General features: G+C 41.2%; 1 protein-coding gene across 6 annotated transcripts in view; it reads right to left on the bottom strand.

The window, feature by feature from the left end:
* mgat4c (mgat4 family member C) overlaps window positions 1–16,451 on the bottom strand; it is a 122,604-nt gene that overhangs the window by 86,902 nt on the left and 19,251 nt on the right. The gene's annotated exons all lie outside the window — the stretch shown is intronic.

Here is a 16,451-nt window from a genome sequence, read left to right as displayed (position 1 = left end):
TTGGGACTTTCTGGATTTTTTTCTTTAGAACTTGACAGATTAATTAAACCTTTTTGTGAAAGTGTATGTGAGGGTGCGTGCATGCTGGTGTACAGTCAGTGAGTCTTAAGAAGCATGTTAGAGTGTGGGTGCACACTCGAATCACTTCTGCTGAGCACAACAATAAAACATAGCTCAATGTGAAGCCCTCACTCAGCAACTTTAATGCTGGCACCGCGAACAAAGGGGTCAGAGCTTACAGTAATTTTTGTTCTCTCCACATCGATATATGATGCTTCACTGGGGCAATGAGAACCTGTCCGGAGTAATAAAGGGGATCTGTCTGTACGAGGCGAGCGAACACGCTGTCCGTGCACATCAGGCACCTTTCGACCCTCCAACAATGTAGGGCGGGAAACAGCGAGGCCTTTACGGTTCAATTCCGTCTTCTCTCGCAAAACCACTGAAGTCAGCTCTGGTTCATTACAGCTAATGTACCATCTGCCTCCCAGGGCGGCAACTCATTAAACATGGTGGAAATAAATAACATATCTCACGTCTGAACCTGTTGGTAGACCGTATGTTCAACATGATGACAAAATGCTGTGACATCCCAGGGAGCGGGTCAAACAAACAAAGATTCAACCAATCAGGAAAGAGGCTTCCTCAAAGCACCCAGCTTTACTTTCACGTCTACATTATGAAATCAAAGGTCAAGGACAATTAAAGAGATTCTTGTAAAATCAAGTTAAGCCAAAAATCACAATCACATATAAACGGATCCACGTTATTGGATGCTTGTTTTCATACGACAGGGAAGAGACTTGGTCATCAGACTTTTATATACTGTTTCCTCATAAAATGGTCCATATAGCCCTTAAAAATTGGTGAAGACCGCTAGTCCAGAGAGCCTGAGGTAACACACTTACCACCTTCATAAGCTCACCAGTAATGCAAAGTAATCTCTTTTGTTTATCTATTTCCCCAGACAATTAAATTCTCCATTACTGTCACCGTGTATTACAAGGACATATGTGCGTGGGTGTGTATTGTAGATGTGTGAGTACAAAAGCAACATAAACAGCGACTCAGGACGGGACGCTTTATGTAAGCACTTACTGTATCTCCCATCCGGCACAACATACGATGTTTATTGTAAGTTAAGCGGTGAAACTGCTTTTGTCATAATTACATTTTTCAAAAATATGGTGGTAAAAACAGCCGCAGTTAATCACATTTCACAACGCTGGATCGTCTATTTCGAAATGAGTGGATAAATAATTCAACAAGAACTGCCAGAGAAAACACATTAGTTTTAAATATACATTGGACTGCAGTGTTCTGGTTCTTCTGAAAGACGATAAATAAACAACTTTTAAGTTCAGTCCCTCAGCACAACCACTGTGGAGCTGAGGAATGAGTCTTTCATCTGCTTTTGAGGCTTGTGCAGGTGCGACTGGCTGTGCTTGTAGCGGCAACCTTATTTGTGGATACCTTCAAAATGAGACTGCTTTTATACTATATATTATTAAGTTCCTTCATGTTAAAGGAGCTATTTGTAAGTATTGCCATTGCTACATAGCTGATGTAAGCATTAACAGCTGTTTACTTACCAGTCTTGCAAAGAGCTTCAGCCACCGTCGCATTTATAAGAGGTTATAATACGCCTTCTGTTTAGGGCTACTGTTTTTGGGACAGACGGTCCCGGACGCTACAGTGACTCGGTATCAGACAATCTGACTGGGAGGTGACAGAAATAGAAGCAAAACAAAAGGGTTGCTTTCACACTTTAGTGCTGGAGACGGCTCTTGGTGAGTCAAGGAATAAAGTTTGTTGCTGAACTCACAGTTCTTCTAGACTGGTAAGTAAACAGCTGTTAATGCTAACGTTGGCTATATACCAATTGCAAAACTTACAAATAGCTCCTTTAATTTCTTAAAAATCTTTTTTGGCCATTGTGGAGGTAATTCAATTGCAAGTGATGCAACTGCAGTTGTTTGCTCACTTGTAGAACAAAGGTTACAACATAACAAAGACGTTTTACTTTGTTCAGTCTCATAAAAGCTGCAGGGATAAACTTATATCCCCTAGCTGAGTGATTTGTGTTCATATCCACATTACATCAACGTGCACAGATCCCAAGAGGTCCCCTTAGAGCAAGATGTTAGACATGATGCAGCAACACTACAACATTTATGCAACACATGAACAAGAGGTGAGTAGTGGCAATCCTCAGATGAGAAAAACTACCTGGAAACTGAAGGTTTTCCAGCTGATAACTACAGATGGACCATAAGGAATTTTATGTTGAAAATGCTCTGAGAGTTCTCCATTGCACAATCCAGAATAAGTAAAACTATCGCTATAAGTGGTGTTGTGTTTAGGGAGTCTGTCCACTCATGTAGCACTCAAACTTTAGTAATCGGACGTTCTCTGGTAGTATCAAATTCTCTAGCAAATGTTGGTAGTTATATTTTAATCAGTTTTATGTCTTTTCTCACAATGTTGAATGGGAATGAGCTTGCATCCATTTTTATTGTGATCTTACTACCTAAACCTATCGACTTTATATGAAGATAGAGGTATCCGTCGTGAAGTCACCCACAGGTTTCTGAAGAGCGGTTTTAAAGCTGAGAGTGGGTTGCTCTGCTGTCGCCATCTTGCCAGTGCCTGACCCCGCCTAACTCCCAGATAATCCAAAAACGGGGAAAGAGGTGGAGCATGTGTGGAGCCATGACTTTCGATACATACCGGTTTGTGACAAGCATACGCTCACCCTCATACCTTTAATTCACCCCTGGGAGAATTAGCTACAGAGACCAAAAGAGTTTTTTCGTTCCAGGCTGTAAACATGTTTGTTTCTGCTGTGAAGTTGGGCATTTTAACGTGGGAGTTTATGGGGACTGACTCATTTTTGGAGCCAGCCTCAAGTGGCCATTCGAGGAACTGCAGCTTAAACCACGACTTTAAACACCAAATATATTGTGCTCTTGATTTGTCATGTTAAAACTATAACCAAAAAAGTTTTATTTAAAGACAGCATGTGTTCAAGTAAAAAGTTACTTCCATCCATGCTTCCTAAATGTACTTTCCAGTGCAACATTGCGGCGGGAAACCACTAATCATACCACCTCCACATTTCGATAAAGTCATGCCGAGTTGAAATATTGGAGCCCACTATAAATCTCCTTGTTGTAATTTACATCCAAAGACTCTGCACTCATGCCATAAAATTTTTTTCCAAATAGAACGCCTAATTAAAGTGCTTTTGAATTAAACAGTTAAACCACCAAATCTGTTGCTGTGCGGCCTGCTGCCTGCAAGAGAAATTTATTTTTTTGCCAAAGTTACCCAGTTAAATACAGGCTAAAAAGAGAGTAAATTGCCTTCTATAATACATAAGAAAATTGTCGTGCCTCAGCATAAAATGGATGTGGAGTCCTTATTGTATTGAGAGGCTTGTCAGTCTATGGCAGTACACTGTGCTGAGTTTTTATGTGCTCCATAGTAGGGTATGAAATCTAATTAATCAGTCAAAGCCAACGCCACTTATGGCCCTGCATGTTTCTACCAGAAGTTTAGTTCCATCGTAAACGAAGAAACAAAGATAACTTGTTTCAATTCATTTTAAATCACATTAAACATATAGGGTAGAGGCAAATTCCTGTAAATATAGATTTTAAACAGCTCTAGAAAGAAGACCAAAATTCCTTTAGCCCTCATGGTAAAGCTCTCATGTTTTCACACTGAAATCACGTCACAACACACCCAGGACATTAGTGAATTCTGCTGAGCAGCTGTCAAAATGCTTCTTCTCTGCATTTTTCTCAGAGGCATTTACTCTCCGCGATGCCAAAGAGAATACTGCGAGCTGAAAAGAGCTCCCTGGAGTTATATTTCTTCTCTCCACCACTGGACACATTGGAGAGCTCTTTTTTTTTTGCAGATGGACACATACTGTGCAGTCTCCTTATGAAAACACCACAGGCTACATTTTTGGGGAGGCACACTGTACAGGCAGGAGGCTTCACTGAAAGCTCAAACAGGCAAAGGCTGCTGAAGTCAGCTTCTGGCACGATAAGACAAAGCTGACAACTCGTTATACATGGGGCTTTCACTGCCCATACCCTGCCACTATCTCTCCATATCTCCCTTTGTCTTTGTTCTTTCATTTCTCAGTGACACAGTGTGCCATATTTTCTAACTGTTTGTTTATGTAATGCCCCGGTGCAAAGTAAGGAATTTCACTACTGTATTTCATGACTTTTTTAATAAATAAATATATTTTTGAGGGCTGGTCCCTGAAGAAAAGGACCACATTTTTTTTTGATGATGTGCCAACTTAGTGTGTTGTTGATTTATGATATAAGAAGTCATGCGTTATCATCCTCCAGCTTAGCTGTGACTTTCAAACGCACTATGCAACCGTGATGACCCTTTGGCCCCGCAACAGCTCTAGAGCTGGGTGACCCTAATTACAGCCTTGGCTTTGCTGCCAAACCATCTCATTGGAAACCAGTCACAGTTTTGGCGACCCCGGCATACGAGCTGTTCCCAATGGAAAGCAATTTAATGCTTGGCTGCTCAAAGAACAAAATATATGCAGCACAAGAAATCCCTTAGATAAATTAGAGCGGGGCAAGCGGACTCTGAATGAGCCTTATCTAAGGCCTGATGAGCCACCTGTCACTTCAGAGGTGACATGAAACTGGAACGTGGCAGGAAGCAGTTGAATTCTGTCGCCAAGCAGCAGGTACCGAGTGTCCCCTGGTGGGACACTACTGGGAGAAGAGCAGTGCACCTGCAGATCACACGTGCTACTGCCGAGAGGAACCTGTACGGTACAGTCAAGTTCCAACACACACAACCTCACCAATTTAGGATTGTTCATTTTTTGACTCCTGATTCGAGTAATAAATGTTTAAGATATGATCTATGCAAGCACACTACTAACTGAAATATAAACGGTATTACAACCAGAATTTGACAAGCTCCTCTCCAGGCTACGACCTCAAAGGTAGGTAAAAACAAGACTAGGTCAAAACCTAGTATGTGGCTGGACCACGTTGTATTTGCATCCTGCCTAGTGTCAGATGGTTTCAGCCTTTTATCTCCTCCTCTCTGTGCTCACATGTACAGTATTTAACTACAGCTGAATTCCCAATAAAGCTGTTCTCATTTACATTTCTGTTTGTGCTGTCAGACAACAGAAAAAGTATGAAATAGTGACTGAAACACACCCCAGTGAGTCTACATGTTAACCAGCAGTCACTACCAAGCTGCTGATCTGCTGCTAAAATCCTGATTTTATTACCGTGATGTTGTCTAACCAATCACTATACACTTTTAACACAAGTTAAAGTGATTTCAACCATATTTGTCTATAAAATAATGCTGTGTGTCCAGCCTAAAAGGATGCATCTGTGTCGCTTCTTTACTTCTTTCTCCTGTTTCTTCTTCTTTTTGCCGTTTGCTGTCTATGTGTTGAAATCAACAAAGTTAATGCAGGTTCTTTCCCAGTAATTCATACAGAAGTGCTCACAGAAAAATGTCCTTTTGAAGTACACTGCACAAGGATGGTTGAGGAGCAAATCAGCCTGGGTTGAGAGGTTCTCGGCTTGAGCTGAGACCATGATGACCTTTAGATTGAAACAATGTCCTGGGGAGTCAAACCCATTAAGCACAGTAACTGTACTGGAGTGAGCCCTGCACTGAGAATCCATCTCCTTAGATTAGCCGACAGCAAACAGGCCACCGACTGGAGCCTGCCTCGGCGGAGTGACGCCTGTGATGCCTTGAAGCAGCCTCGACAATGTAATCCCATTTGCCCTCCAAAGACTGGAGTTGTGCCTCCTTGGACCCGTTTTAAAACTCAAAACTACATGTAAAGAACACACACACACAAACACCCACCAAGCAGTGGTGCGGAGATGCCAGAGAGGAAATGGGAAAAGACAAGACTGAACAAACAATTACACAGCAAAAGCCTTTTTCGCTCTTTATGCTCTGAACCAAAGTCTGACATGTTCCTTTCATATCTGATTTGCAGTTGCAGATTTGAATAAACAAGAACCATTTTTTAGTCATGACTAAAATGGGTCCCTTTACAAGGACGTCTGTCAGCTATATGACTATGACAATTATGTGGGAAAGCAGTTTCATAAATAGTCTTTAGTATAAGAAAAATGAATCCTTATACCTCTATGTTTAGACAAATACAACAGGGGTAAGGTTAGAAGACCAACATTGTCATGGATGGAAAGTAAAGCTGGGCTAAGACAGGACCTGATTTGACATCCACAATGTCAAAATAAGATACTTTTTATACATGTCCTATTCTAACTACCTCCCGTTTTCAGCAGATAAATAAAAACCTGCTATAGCTTCCTGCTTTTCTACTGAACATAATCATAGCTTATTTTCAGCTTCTCTGACAAATACCCAATACTGTAATTTTGTTTTGTTAGGGAACGGTTATTTACTGAACACAACTGCGAGATGTCTCTTTCATGTTCCGATAACCCCTCAAATTGTCTCCTGCGGTGAGAAGACATTGTTCGTCACAGTTTACGATAAACCAGGTGGCATTAACACAGCTCAGAGTGCTTCTACTGACAGAAAGATATTTTAAAAATGTGGGAGAAAATGAAACACCTGTTTCAGAGGTGTCCGGTTATTCTGTCCAATCAGCACCAAGAATTTCATGGTATAATGTGCAATAAATATGCCACCTTTCGTAAGCATGGGGAAACTCATTCCAACCAGATTGGAGCTGGTGTTAATAATATGCTGAGGATCCAAACCATCATGGGTATTTCTTCATTTTCCACTGGTTCTGTGGTTCCAAGATTTGGAATAGGTCACATTTTCACATTTTAATAACCACCACAAATTTAAAAGACTGTCAAATTATGGCTCCTGAAAAACAGGTGAAGTGAAGAGCACACCAGCTAGGTGTAAAAAAAGTAGGACTTAACTCAGTGGGCACCGATCACAGATGACTATTTCTCGTCTTAACACCCTTTCATTATCTATTCTGTGAACAAGATGCACTGCCAACGTTGTTTTTCTTTCTTGGTTGTGTGATCAGTGTTTTCCCATTATTATTACCATGGATACTAGTCTGACTTTCCAACGTACACCTGCTCCATACTAGATGTAAAAGGTACACCTAGGCGCATCTCATACAGGGCTTAACTCTTAGTTGTGCACTAGTCTCAAGTTGGTCGTAACTTTCAACTCTAAGTCGGACGTAACGTTCCATCCAGGTGAGCGCCCAGCTGGTGCGGTCCACTCCTGGACCGATAACGTAATTAAGTCTCATACTTAATTCTTTCATCCTTGACTTTTTTTTTTTTATTATTTGTGCGTGTGTTTTTGATGTCCACTGTCGTGTAAAGTCCAATAAACTAACTAAACCAAAATCAAAGCCCAATTGAAAGACTATGTTGTTTTAGATCAATTGAAACAGCTGCATGCATTTGACTGTGAAAGAATTCGTCAGTGAAACCCAGCAGAGAGTTTCCTCCCTGCCCCAAAGTAATCACACAGGCTGCAGCTCGTGTTTTCCTTTGAAGGTAGCACTGTGTCTGTAAATGATACTAAGCAATACCCTGTGCTTCTGTTTGTTGTTGAGCAGTCGCGGCCCAGGTTTGTCTCTAAGTGCTGAGTATATTTACCCTCTATCCAGTGCCATGCTTTGTTGCACTCTGTGAAACAAGGTAGAATTCAATTACATGGTGGCCGAAGCCCTGACAAGAGCTCACTCTTGTTTCAATCACCCCACAGGTGGATGTGTGGATGAGGAGAAAGTGGCGCTCCAGTCACCGCACTGTGGACCACCAGACGGCAATGAGGCGTGAGGAGGCACTCAGAAGGTGGTGGTCAGTGGCACAGAAAGATGTGCCAGAGCAGCTGGTCAGTTAATAGAACTTTTATTTTGAAACTCTGGAGTCATAAAAGACGTTGATAAGGCTTAGTGAGGAAATGAAAGATATTAGTTGGTGCAATCTGCAGGTTTTGTTTTCTGTACAAAACTAAATATGACGTTTAAATGGTCTGCTGCACAAAAATGGAGGCAAAACAACATCTGTTTCAGAGCCTCTGTTCCAAGGTTTAATGATTTTTCATTATATTGCCTTGTGTTTTTTTCCCCCTTTTTCAAAAATGCTACAGTGCTTCCGGGAACTGTGAGTCACAGGATGTGTACACACTGCAGCCATCACAATGATGGCCCTCTCCAAGGACCCTGCCCATGCCCAGAGCAAATGAACAGAGTCTGATAAAACAAACACCATCAATCATCATGATTGTCACACTTTTCATTGAGTTCATAATTTCCCTGTGAAAATGTGTGTGGATCCGTGGCTGCAAAGACAATTTAAGGCAGTAATCAACCATGTTATGAGTCCACATTGATAATTAATGGGTGACAACAGAGGAAGGAGGGTGTCACGGGAGCAGTGTAAACCTTGTTTGTGAAGCCCTATGTATTTCACCTTATTCCTCTCAATAATGTGATATGTTTGTCTGTAGTCCTCGGGGCTGGACTGTCTTCTGTGATTGAATGCTGCCTTGTCCTGGGGGAGGCCAGATCATTTAACTGCTATTCTCTTCAGTCCCTATGGGAACTTTTTGTGTGTGTGTGTGTGTGTGTGTGTGTGTGTGTCCTGTCTGCCTCATTGTGTATACAGCCCGTAAATGATATTTATGGGTAAAGCCTACAGAGGGATGTTGTGATGATAACACAAACATACCACAGGCTGCGTACTGACAGTGAGAAATATGGCAGGGAATTAAATCAAGATTGCAGTGTTAAAAGGGTCATGTCTACACAGGAGCCGACTTTCATCAAAGCCGACGACAAGAAAAAAGTCCCATGCAGAACTGACTATGAAAATGACCAACACCTTAACTTGACACAAATTACTACAGGGGCTCTAACCCCAAGTTTGAGACTATGAGAATGAAATTATGCAAAAAAGTGCAACTTACATACAAGACAGAAGCAAAACATACAGCAAAAGAATTTTTCTTTTATCTTACATTGTTAAATTATGACCAATGTTTCAAGTTCACGTGTCAGTTCATCTTTATCATCCGGGTTACATCATACCGACACACAGATTTGTTTAACTTGTGGATTTTTTTTTGTTTTGATGCACAAGTTCATGAACTGGTAAAAGGAGTCGGTCTTATTGGGGAAACAGGTGAGCTTGATCAGGTCCGCTAAGCAGTGAGTGACTGGGCAATGGGCACTTTCAACTCGTGAGAGGGCGGCCGCAGGTATCCACAGATGAATTATGATTTGCAGCTGTAACAGATGACTCTTAAATTAATGTTTTTGTTTGTTATTTTCAATTTATCATTGGAAGCTATGCATCGCGCTAGCAGCTAGCCAGCTTTGTATCGCGCTAGCAGCTAGCCAGCTTTGTATCGCGCTAGTAGCTAGCCAGCTTTGTATCGCGCTAGTAGCTAGCTCACCTGTGGTTACCTAAGAAGATTATTGTCATTTACATTTTTGTTAATAACCACCACCCTCTTTCTGCCTGGACTTGTGATACTCTTTATATCAAATCATATATCATTGAGACACACCAAGTAAAATCTGAGCTAAGAAACAAAAACAAAATGAGTTATATTATTCTGTTATTAATATAGACAACGAGTGTTGAAACAACAAAAAGTCAGTTTAGTAATAATAAGTAATAATCATTAAAGCCAAATGCTTGATTATCAAATGCAAAGTTGTTTTTTTTGATAAAACAAGCAACTTCAAATGTGACCGTAGGGTTTGGAAACTATGTGATGGGTATTTTTCTCTATTGTCTGACTCATTATAGGCAAAATGATTCTTCAAAAGAGATTAAGGGATTAATTGCTAGTAAAAGTTGCAACCCCACAGACGAGAATGAGAGATCGACCACGTGCTAAGAGAATCAACACTAGTCTTCATTACCAGTAGCTCTGATGTTCTAGACCGCACACAACATACACAGTTTAACATAGGGAACATTCATGAACCATGTTCAGCTGTCACACTATTGAGCCGTTAGGACAGCACTGACTTTAACACACATTTCTCCCTCCTCGAAAACCTGCAAAGGCTCAGCCAGCATGAGCAGATACAACTGGATTTCTGACTCACACGTTTTTCCTTTGGACTCGCTTCAGCCAATACTTGAAGACATGAGCAACTCTCCCTGGACTTGATAACAAAATAACCAAGACTACAATATGTGATGTCATCAGAGGGCACAGCCTACGGCTCTACTGTTGACCGTAGTTTGGAGACCGAGCTTTTGTTTGAGTGTTTAATCCCAAATGAGGTGTTTCTTTCTTTGTTCTTTTGCAAAAAGGTTTTAAACCAAAAAAAAAAAAAATAGTGAGTGATATCAGAAGGCAAACTGAATGCAGGCAGAACAATCCAAGAGCAGCAGTCTGCAGATTTAGCTAGCAGGCTCCGTACCAATTCTTGCTTTTTTTACCATAGAAAAACCATTTAAATGTGGCACATTGACCTGAGGTGGAATTGAAAATACCAGAGGTATACTCAGTAATTCTGAAAACGCTTTGTTCATCGCCCTTGCCTGCCATTTTGGTTTTTCATAATGATTGCTGCATTCAGAGTCGTCGTCCCCCCCCCCCCCCACACACACACACACACACACACACACATTTTTTTAAAATCTTTTCATTCACAGCGGAGCCCTCTCAGGAGCTAGGTTCCAATAATTCAATGGCTCCTGCGTTCAGTTTTAGCTCGTAAGCTAATACCAACACCGTTCCCTGCACGTTATGGACACACATCTCTGTATTCGGCCTATCCTCTTCCCTCCCAATCTCCTCCTCGCCTCTTCTTTCTATTCATCTATCGGTGCTTGGCTCTGGTCACCGCATATCAGGTCTGGCCACAGGCTAATCGTGCGTCCCACAGGCTCAGCAGGACTCGAGCAATCTGAGGGCAGCGCATTACCCTAGACATACTTTAGTGTGGCACAGCAGCCTGAATGCCACGTCCGCAGAGAGAGTGAGAGAGAGAGAGAGCACTGGCGTTTGGCCCATCGTCTGCTTTCAGCAGGTTTTTGGCTCAGTGAAACCATTTTGCACCGCTAATGACGTCCACTCGCACGCCACAATCCATCCAAGATCTTTTGGATAGCCATAGGGAACGTGCATGGGTAGAGGTCATAAATAACCTGGCTAAAGAATACGTCTATAATTTCCCTTCTGGAGCTGTGGTAAAGATTCCAGCGAGAGACTTATAGGTAACGCTTTCAATTCAGACATGACTTTGCACTAAAAACACAAACGTGTAGAACCAGGACTGCATTAAAGTTTGATGAACTAGGTCATGAAATATGAAAGCCTTGATAAAGTGGATGTTAATAGGTTGCCTATGGGTGGACCAAGCCTGTAAGTGAGGTGAAGCTCCCTCCTGCAGAAATGACTTATTAAAAACGCAAGTGCCGTGTGTGTGTGTGTGTGTGTGTGTGTGTGTGTGTGTGTGTAAAATGCTGAAGCTGCTCGTAATGATACAAAACTGGATCTTTACAATTTGCACTGTATGCAACAGATGGATTATTAAGCATTTACACACTAATGAATAGTTATTATCCACTTACCTATTACAGAGAATTTTTTTAATTAAAGACTTTATATTCAATAAAGTGCTAATTCACATTACACTGCTGAAGAATGACGTGAAAGACACAAATGCAAGAATACACAATTTCCATCCTATATTCACTATTGAAACTTCCCAATGTATTTTCATTAAGAGCTTTTCTAAAGTGTGTCTCTCTGTGCAACTGCAGTAAAATAGACACGGGAACTATCAAAGCTGTTGTTTGCTCTGAATGATCTATTTGTGCCGGGGACATAATGAAAATGTATGAATGTATAAAACTGCTGATGACTTTTTCATTGTTTATTTTTTTCTATCTTAGCTGGACGAAAAAGAACACTGGGATATGTGGGTAAGGTTGAGTCTGAGCTCACATTTTGGCCTTTTCAAACTGCAAAAGCAATCAAACTGATTGCTTCCCATGAGCAGTGAAGGGTAATTAGGTAATTAAAAGAGAAGCTGATTGACAGAAACTACTTTATTAGACATTCCAGTCATTTATCGAGCAAAAATGTCCAGTTTATACCGTTGTGAATGGAATATCTTTAGACAAAAACAAGTGATTTGAATACATCATGTTGGGCTCGTTGAACTTGTGTTGGGAATTGTTCATTATTTTGCAGACTGCAAAATTAAATGAATCGAAAGATGAACTGTGTTAATTGATAACTATAGTAACGATTAACCGAAAACATAGTCGCTACTGTTCCTCCCTAAATCTACTGTATTTTTAGGGCCCAGCATCACGGAAGGACCATCCAGTCATTATGTCAAGAGGCTATGAAGAGGACCGGAGTGCACACTACCCTGGATGTGAGTCGAATCAATCCATCGTTAATATTTCCATCCATTTCCCACAGCTTTTTTTATCTTGTGCAGGGATGCATGGATGTACCTTGTGGGGGCTGGAGCCCATCCTAGCACGCACTGCAGCAGGTTACACCCTGAACAGGTTGGCAGCCGATCACACAACTAACACAGACAGAACAGAAAACACATTCAGAGATAGGTCAACTACCCTGCACCCAGAGGAAGCCACATGGACACAGGGAGATTATGCAGCTCCACAAAGGAAGAACCCAGCCAGCCAGGTTCAAAGTCTCACCTCGGGGCCCCTGTGCTGCCCGTACCTATTTGTTTTCGCAAGGAAGTAACATTTGTAATCCTGTTAAGAGCATATGTTCCCACTATTTCAAGAAATCAATTCTATTATTACAGCACCAACATTTTTTTTTACAACACTTAAACTGATTCAATCAATAGTCTTATGGGTACTTGAACAGGAATTAAAATCTAATAGCATTAGCATCAGACTGACTTCAAAATAAAAGACATTGTTCGCTGTAATATTCTAACCCAATTTGAGTGCGGAGATGGTGAGAGATGAATAACATGTTTGTGATGCTCTTTTGAGAGTGACAAGAGAAAGGCGGAACTTGAAAAGAGGCTGGGAGTGCTAATGAGCCTTATTTTAAGAACACAACGCGCCATGAATATTTAACAGCTTGTCTCCTTTATGATCCACCAAAAATATAAAGTCTGATTAATTCACCACTCTGAGTGAAAAATGGTCCGTGTGAAGCTGCTTTTCCCGAGACGCTTCTGTACAATATTTTTGTACAGTCGTTACAGTTGCTATAGAACAAAACCTCTACATTAATATTGCAAGAGTGACTTTGAATATATGAGCCTTAGTGAATATAACCAGTGCACAAATATACACACATATTCTGACATGCTGATTTGCCCAAACTGTATGAAGTGCCGTTTTCCATGAAGGACAGTCATGAATAATGACGGACACCCGCATGAAACTTTCCCCGCACGTCTAAAAAAGAGGGCAAGTTTCAAGGTAGTCCGAGAGAGAGATCCTGCTAAGGTGCTAAGTCCCACGGACTCACTTTGTTGCTAGGCAACAGCAAGGGCACCGATCCCTTTTTCAGGAGAACAACTTCACTGTCCAAAATAAATAAAGATAGAAGGAACACACCGTGAACCTCTTGAGCGAGGTTAAGTCGCTGGGAATAACACTCGGGAAACATCAAGTGGCGCGGCTGCAAAGGCCACAGAGTTGTTTATGTTTGGTAATTAGACTCTTTACTCTCAGGACACTGAAAAATGTTCGACATAGCTGCAACTCTCAAAAGGTTTACAGAGTGAGGATGCTCTAAATTCAGCCTTAATGACACTTATTTAAGACAAAATTGAGAATCTGGTGGTTACATTTTGTTTGGTGTAAAGGAAAATATGAATTGCGGTTTTTCTGAAATAATTAGATAGTCATATTTTTAGGCTTTGTGGACACTCGAAAAATGGGAAATGCATTGTAATGCTGCATGCAGGCTTTGTCCTTCGTTTTCATAAAGAAAATGTGAGCAAACACCCTCAGATCAAAAGGCTACTAGGCTACTAACAAAAGTAACTAGGACTCCTTATCAAAGAAGCCTGGCTTTATCTCATTAAAACAGGCGCGAAGGGGGGGGAGGGAAAAAGCTCCAGTTCCAAAGGGAAATGAAACAGTTTTGCCTGTATTTGCTTTGTTACTTAGCTAGAACAGCTCAAATTAATTACTCTCATCTTCCTCACTCTATTCATTATTCTAGCTGTAAACACATTAGTCAAATGAAATGTCGACGAGCACACCTGGCTTTCTTATCGCTGGTGCCGCGGACGACGGGGTGGTTCAGCTTTCCAACGTGCTGCAAGCAGAGTATTAAGGAAACCCAGTGCCATTTATGGGATATGGTACCTGCCGCCTCTTCTACCGATAGCTGCCTCCCAGGAAGCCTTAATGTATGAGATTTGTCAGTGTCAATTTCCCAGCTAATCTCTCTGGTCCACCTCGCTGCTGCCTCTGCCGCGCATTCATTCTGCTGCTCTGTCTCTACCTGCTCACACTATCCCACATAGGGCACAAAGGCAACGGGGGGGGGGGGGGTAGCCAACGCTGCAGTGTGACCCCCGCATGTACAACCAGCGGAGTTGATACACATCCAAGGAAAAGTGTGTTGGCTTCATCATGACTCATTAGTGCTGCTGGTCAACAGTGGCACAAGGTCTGAGCTTTAACTCATTACAAACCCTGAAAATAAAACAGACTTTGGAAAGTGAGACCATAACAACGGAGTGTATAATTGACTCCCACTGATCCACAAATAGTACTTCCAAAATACCACGACTGAACTTTGTGAATATAATGTTTACTGAAAAACAAGCCTCGTTTGTTTTTAATATGATGCACTTGAATGTGACACATTTTTAACCGAAGAATATCCAGATGGTTTGAAAGGAGCAGGCTTGTTTTTACAGATTTTTCACACGTTTTATGTCTCCACACATCCAGAAGTTGATTCATGCTGCACCGCACTTCCTCTTCATTGGGAAAGAACAACCCAAATAGGCACAAAATACATTATGCATTTCCTCTCAAATCCAATCCCGCTGTGTTCAAGTGTGGGAAGCCAGTGAGGGATCTTGTCATTGCACCAATGACTTGCTGGTTTAGTGGAATGTCATATGAAAAGTGCGGTTTTCATTAACTTTTTTAATAAATTTAAATATTTTTCAATTAAACTCTTATCACAAAAACATCCCAAATAGCAAAAGGCAAGGGGTGGTTATCAATATAACTACATGTATACTTCAGTTCTGCAGCAGAATCAGATACAGCTTTAGTGTTTGGTTGCATCCTTCTTTGATACAGCGAATGTATATTCTGGAAGAAGGATGTTTCCTGATGGAGTCATACACAAGTCACACTGCAACAGGGTAATGCTGAGTGCAGCTCATTCCCGACACTCAGACTGAGCTGCAGTTAACCAGGTTCAGCCACAGTGACATCCAACAGTCAAACACAGACTCCAACACAAAGGAGGGATGAACGGCTAATCAATAGAGAGAGAAAAGCTTTTTTTGTTAGAAATGTATTACTTCTGAAAGGCTGGCGTTAACTGTTATTTTAACAGTGTCGAAAAGCGGCATTACTCAAGAAGAGAGAAAGTATTTATTTCGTCACCAGACCAGAATTTGGCAGATAGAGAGGTGTAATTTGCTTTAAGTTCTGCAGTGAGCAAAATGCAAATTTAGGCTACATCTCTGCTCATTACTGTTAGAGTCTGGCACAGTGGAAAGCCTCTTGGCCAATAACATTACAACATCACTTAATTAAAATAATTCTGCAAAAACCCAAATGAAGACTTTGACTTGCATTAGCTTCAGACTTCAGAGGATGACATTCAAACTTTACCAATGTGAAATGAAAAGTTGGAACATCCTCTGCACTGCGGCTGTTTCTGATTCTGGTTATTTTCAGACGGGAACATTTTTCCTAGTTTTTTTTTTTTTTTCTTCTTCTTTTTTGCATGTTTAGTGTTGATCACAGACTTTCTTGTTTGGTTTGTTGCCTGCTGTGTTGTGTCCTATCAGAGGAGGCCGGAAACCTGCTTTTGTTGCTTCAGCTTGACAGAAAGTTGTGTCACGCTTTTGGGAACTCCCGTTTTCAAATACAAAATTAAAATTGATCATTTCTTCAGTTGAAACAAGTTGTTCAGTCAGAACTTTGATGTGGCTGTTTTTCTGTAAATACGAAGTACGCAATGTTTTGTTTGCAAACTAGTGACGCTTCATAATCTGCACTGCGCTGCGAATTTCACTGTCTCGCTATCAAACAGGAAGTTGTTATAGCTCAAACACACATTGTCCGAACTGCCCCAAACTTTATATCTTTGGTGGAAGTCACGGCCTGAAGACTTCTACATGCTAATATTCAGTTACGCTCATAGCGATTTACAATTTGAAGAACTCCTCCTAGTAGGTTGACCACAGCCACCTCAAACTTGGTGATAAA

Source organism: Seriola aureovittata, chromosome 10 (assembly GCF_021018895.1).
Source record: "Seriola aureovittata isolate HTS-2021-v1 ecotype China chromosome 10, ASM2101889v1, whole genome shotgun sequence".
NCBI classification, from domain to species: Eukaryota; Metazoa; Chordata; class Actinopteri; order Carangiformes; family Carangidae; genus Seriola; species Seriola aureovittata.
This window is presented reverse-complemented; position numbering and strand designations above follow the sequence as displayed.